Here is a 6,175-nt window from a genome sequence, read left to right on the forward strand (position 1 = left end):
TGGTCACCTCTGTTTTGAAAGACTACATTAGGTCCTGAATAGGAAACAAAGCAGAAAAAGACATGTCACTAATTCGCCAGGGGAACACTGTGGAGAAACAACTCAAGCATGTATGACATAGTCAGAAAATCCCAAACTAATGTACTGAACATTATTGTCACTACATAACACTAGATATATACTGCCATCCTACCAAAATACAACATGAACACTGCCACTGTTAGTTTCAGACAACATTTCAGTGCATACAGAAAGAAGAACACATTTAGGGGACACCAGAAAATTTCAGGAGAACTGCCACTATTGCTAAGAAAAATTGTACAGTAATAGTTTCCTTTTTTCTGAAATTTGTACTGACATTACTTCAAAACTCTTAATTGCAGGTGCAAAGCAATCAAAAAGCAGTGACTGAAGAAGACCTAATGTCAATGTCACAAGAAGAGATCATACTAAATGTGAGTTATAAAATGCCCAGAAATGACAAACAAAAAAACTGGGAAGATCTTTATATGCATTAGAAGTTGATAAATTGAAATGAATTACTGCAGGAATCATTCTCATTTACTGCACTCCTGCAATCGGACATCATATACAAGGTAAGAAAAAAAGAGCAACAAACTGCAAAAAGTTGTAATACCTGAATTTGAAACAGCAAGAGGACAAAACAAAAGCTGTCTTGTGCTTGCAGGTACACTCAGCAGGAGGATCAACAAACATGAATCGCCAAAATAATGGAATCTTCAGCAAACAAGCAGAAATCAGTTACAACTCAATAGAAGGCGCAAGAGTAAGTGAAATTTCTATCTGAAACAAATGTGCAATTTAGGGTATCAAAAGATAAAGAGAATAACAAAGTATATTCTTGACTTACTCAACAGACATGGCAAGAAATGCATGAAGACAATCAGACAGACCAAGAGGCAGCAGCGGGAGCTAATCCTTGGGAGGCGGACCTGTTTGAGAACATCAACATACAGCAGGTGAGCAGAAACTAAAAAAATTGATGTGATCCAAGTATACAATATTGTATATTGGAAAATGTTGGAAAATTACTAAATCTCACTAACAGAGAGAAAAAATGCAGATGAATGATGATCCTGAACCTACACCTACAACCAGCACTGACAGGGCCCAAAGCAATCAACAAGAAAAGGGAGAAATAGAGGTCTTGCATCAACAACCTGAAAGCAATGCCTTCCTTGGAGAAGATGATCCATTTCTTGATGAAGATGACATTGAAAAGTTCCTCCAAAATGAAGAGGACGCATCATCAGAGGGTAATTTGATGAACATTAGCAGCAGTTTCAAACCACACCTTGGCATGAAGTTCAAAACAAAAGAAGAGGGGCAGGAATACTTCAACTTCTACTCAAAAATAGCTGGGTTCTCAGTGGCTACTGTGGCAGCATCAAGAACAGTGAGCAAGAAAAGGAACAATGAGGTTACAAGAATTACTATGAAATGCAACAAATATGGGAAGACAAAAGAAGTGGACAAGGAATGTGTAGTGCCTATAAGAAAGACTACTGTCATTGCAAAATCTGATTGCAAAGCTGTCATGGTCATAACTGAGAAAGGAGGTGTCTGGGAAATTACAAGACTAGAACTTGAACACAACCATGAGATGACGCCAAACAGTAGATTCTTTAGATCGCACAAATACATGTCAGATGAGGAGAAGTGCCTGATAAGAGTTTTGAAGCATACTAACCTAGAGACAAGAAGGATAGTTGTTGTCCTGGCATACTTGAGAGGAGGCACGGCTAACCTACCCTACACAAAGAAGCAAGTTACAAATTATGCCGGAACAATCAACAGGGACATCACAAACTCTGACATGATGGAAGTAGTGCAAATGTTCAATAAGAAGCAAGCAGAAAATCCTGGGTTTCGCTACTCATTTGAGCTAGATGGAGAGAACAAAGTGAGAAGCTTATTTTGGACAGATGTGAGGTCAAGAATTATGTACGACATTTGTGGTGATTGCATAAGCTTTGACACTACATTCCTAACAAACAAATACAATCTCCCTTTCGCGCCTTTTGTTGGAATATCACCACATGGAAACACATACTTGTTTGCGTGTGCATTCATTATCAATGAGACAGAAAATACATTCGCTTGGTTGTTTGAACAATTCTTGATGGCCATGGGAGGCAAGCATCCAATATCTATCATCACAGATCAAGACAAAGCTATGCAATAAGCAATAGAAAGAGTTTTCCCTAATACTGTACACAGGAGTTGCTTGTTCCATATAAAAAAGGCAGAGGAAAAGGTAGGACCCTGTTTCCAAGCAAACGAGGGCCTGTATGAGGACTTCCAAGACATAGTGGACAACTCACTGACAGTGGAAGAATTTGAAACACAGTGGACAGAAATGATAGATAAGTATGAAGTTCACCACATAAAATACTTCAGTGACATGTGGGAAAACAGGAAAAAATTTATTCCTGTATATTTCAAGGACAAATTCTTCCCATTCATACAAACAACAGCTAGGAGTGAGGGGATAAATGCCCTATTCAAAAAGGGTGTTGGAGCGAAGTTTGGTGCTACAAGCTTCTTAAGAGAATATGACAGGATAATTGATGTTGTTCACGATAGGGAGGAAGAATGTGACCACAACTCAAGAAACAAGAAAGTTGCCATGAAAGCATTTTGGTCAAAATATGGAATAGAAAGGCAAGCTCACGAACTATACAACCTTGGCATCTTCAGGAAATTTCAACAAAAAATGGCAGACACCACAAGACTTAATGTGTATGAACAAGAAAAAGACAAATACTACACTGTATGCCAATCTGAAAGCTATCCCCTAAAGGAGCTAAGAAAAAGAAAATACCTGGTGCAACTTTGCCTAAAAGAAGAAGAGTACTCTTGCATATGTTGTACGTTCCAAAAAGATGGAATATTATGCTCACACATTCTGCGAGTAATGATCCATCTAAACATTGAGAAGATACCGGACAAATACATCATAGATAGATGGCGCAAGAATGACTACAAAATAGATGTGACAAAGACACCAGCAGTTGCAGCAGAGAACTCGACATTGAGATACAACATGCTAGCAAGGAAATTGGTGCATGTTGCATCCAATGCATCAAAAAAGAAAAGGAAATATGAGTACCTCCTAGGAGAATTGGATAGGATACATAAAAGGCTGCGAGAAATGGATGATGAAGAAGATACTGGAGATGAAGGGCAGACTGCGACCACAAGAACGGTCACTTTCATACCAACAACAGGGAGTGGAGAAGGGGCAACCACAGCACTGACAATACAAGACCCAGATATAGCCAAAACAAAAGGTAGGCCAAGAATGCTCACTATACGTGAAGCAATAAAGCAAAACAAGTTCTACAAATGCTCGCACTGTGGATCAGAAAGGCACACCCGCAAGAATTGCACCAACCCTGACAAACAATACAATTTACCAAGAAGCAACCGACGGAAGCAGTCCGACCCTAGGAATGTAAAGAAAGGTATAATAAGGAACTATTTGTAGCTCCCATACTACACTTTAATTCATTGATTGAAAAATAACAAAACAATTGCAGGGGGAAGAGGAAGGCAGCAAGCAAAAGACCAAAGCGAACAAGAAGGACAAGTCAGCAACAACTGAACCCTAGGGAGCAAGGATCTTGGGAGGACAGAGGAGAAGATGGATAACTCTTGGCAGACAACAAGGAAAAAAGGCATCGAGAAAAACTCTAGGGAAAAGATTGCTACGAACAGTTCTTGGTTTGTGCTTTGGGGGGCAAGCATTGATAGCTACCTACTAACTACCAGACCACTACTTTGGGAGGCTTTTATTTAATTCAAATGTTTCTGCCTTGTCAGATGAAAGTTTTGTATTCATATTGTTTAAGATTATTTGGCTGATACATGAAGCAAAAGTGACAAAAAATAGCATCGAACAGGTACTTAGAGAATACAAAAAAATAGAACAGAAAAATAGCAGAAAAAATTTACCCTCGCAGTCACTCGAAAAATATTGCTTAATCGGACTTGTTCAAAGAACTTCATGACTATATGACAACACTGCACACACAAAAAAAGAAGAGACAAAAATGTAAAAAATTTAAAATACAAAAATAAAATTAAAAAATAAAAAATGTTGAATGTAGGTATAAACAATAACGATATGCTGAGAAGAAATGGATGAAGAGGTAAAAAAACTTAGTATGAGTCATAAGTTTGAAGTCTACAAATATCAAGAAATAGTAGAGTGGCACAATCCATTGAGGGAAAAAGTAAAAAAAAAGAAGCACAAACCATTTCAAGTAAAAAATAGCTAATAATCCAGCAGAAAAGCATTCCGAGGAACAGAAAAGGAACCTAAAGTTGTTACATGGGCGATGATACAAGTCATCGGCCCAGAAAGTACATTGAAAATAGAACATTCTTACACCGATAATACTGTTGTGTCAATCTAACACATCACTAAAACTATACAAAAAGCTAATTAAAGGATTGATGGATCTCTAGTCTTGTTGACCGCCATGGAATTCTTCACGCGAGACCACCAAGTAAAGCCTTCATGCTTGATGTTCACCCAAAAAGATAAAGTCGCTTATCTAGTTCTGTTCCTGCAAGTACATTGAAGAGTTGTCAAGCACTAAAAATGAGCATTAAAAAATAAAACAAAAAAAATCAGAGACTAAACTCACATCACCAAAGAAGTTTGTTACAAATGACTTGTCAGCACTGTTGAATGTGCTGAAATAAAGTTCATTTGCCAGCTTGATCCTGATGTTATCAATATCAGCACTGCTGAAAAGATTGCCAATTGGAGTCCTAGGAGTCCAGTGCTTCATGTACATCACGGAGAAGATAGCACAATCATGCCTAAAAAATAAAAAAATTGCAACAATAATTATGCCACAATGAACTTAAAAACATGACCACGAACATACAGAAAAAGCTGCACGTACGTGTTAGTTTGCTTGGGGACCGCAGGATACACAATGTCAAAATTTTCAAAGTCAATACGCTTCCTCATGATAGGAGTCACATACATGTCCCAAATTTTGATGAAGTTATTGACCTAAAAAAACACGAGGAACAGAAATAGCGTGAAGTAAGGACACAAACCAAAAAATGAAAGTGGGAAACGAACATAAATCCAGACAAAGAACTTACCATCGTATCATGAATGTCCAGATGAAAATCTGAGAGTTGGTCATAAAAAGAATCAAGGAAGACAAACAATCTCTCCTTCAAGCAAACCACAAAAGAAAACCAGTGATTGAATCTACAGATTGGGAAGTACAGCTGCAAAACAAACAACACGTCATACAAATGACAGATGGGTCCTCATACAAAAAGCTACGACGATACTAAAACAAGAAGATGACATTAGAAAGTGCAAAAAGAATTCAGTTATACCATATTGCTTCTCCACATGGGAAAAGCGCTGTTAGCACCATTGAAAGCATTACCAACAATCTCTTCATTACAGCCATCCAAAATCGTTTCCTATGTGCGAGAAATGAAGACAAAGTAAGACACCTTGCATTAAAAGGAATAAAAATTCACACACAAAAATATACAAAAAGTAGCAGAAGAATAACTTACACCAATATGTGAGAAGAAGAAATGCTTCTTAGAAATAGAAGGGTGAGCTTCATTGAATAGATAACGACACACACACAAGATCAAGAAATTGTCTACACGGGCTTTGAACTAGAGAGAAGAAAGATTACGGTAACTACAGTAAGCTCTTTCATATCGAATTGCCTCATACCTACACGAAAAACACACAAAAAATCAAATGCATCAAAAAAAGAACAAAGATAAAACCCAAACCATCACTGAAGATGTTAGAACAAAAAAACACATAATGAAACTTACTTGCACCACTCTGGATGACTTGCAATCTGAATCATGGCAAGATGGTGACACCTTTCTTGGGCAGAAACCGCATGACGATTTACTTGAGGAACATAGGGTCAGAGTTAAATCTGCCAGGAACAACCATTCTACGAGGGACATGAGCTGCAGATGAACTAACTGTAGAACCACCAAGGATCTGAAACGATGGTGTAGGATTTGAACATTCAGCAACTTTACAAAATGAGCAATAGAACCAGCAGGCGACTCTGACAGAATCTCTAATTCTGGGCTATTAGCAACCTAGCGGTGATAAGAGAAAAAAATCAAACAAATA

The sequence above is a fragment of the Triticum urartu genome, chromosome 3, assembly GCF_003073215.2.
Source record: "Triticum urartu cultivar G1812 chromosome 3, Tu2.1, whole genome shotgun sequence".
Classification (NCBI taxonomy): domain Eukaryota; kingdom Viridiplantae; phylum Streptophyta; class Magnoliopsida; order Poales; family Poaceae; genus Triticum; species Triticum urartu.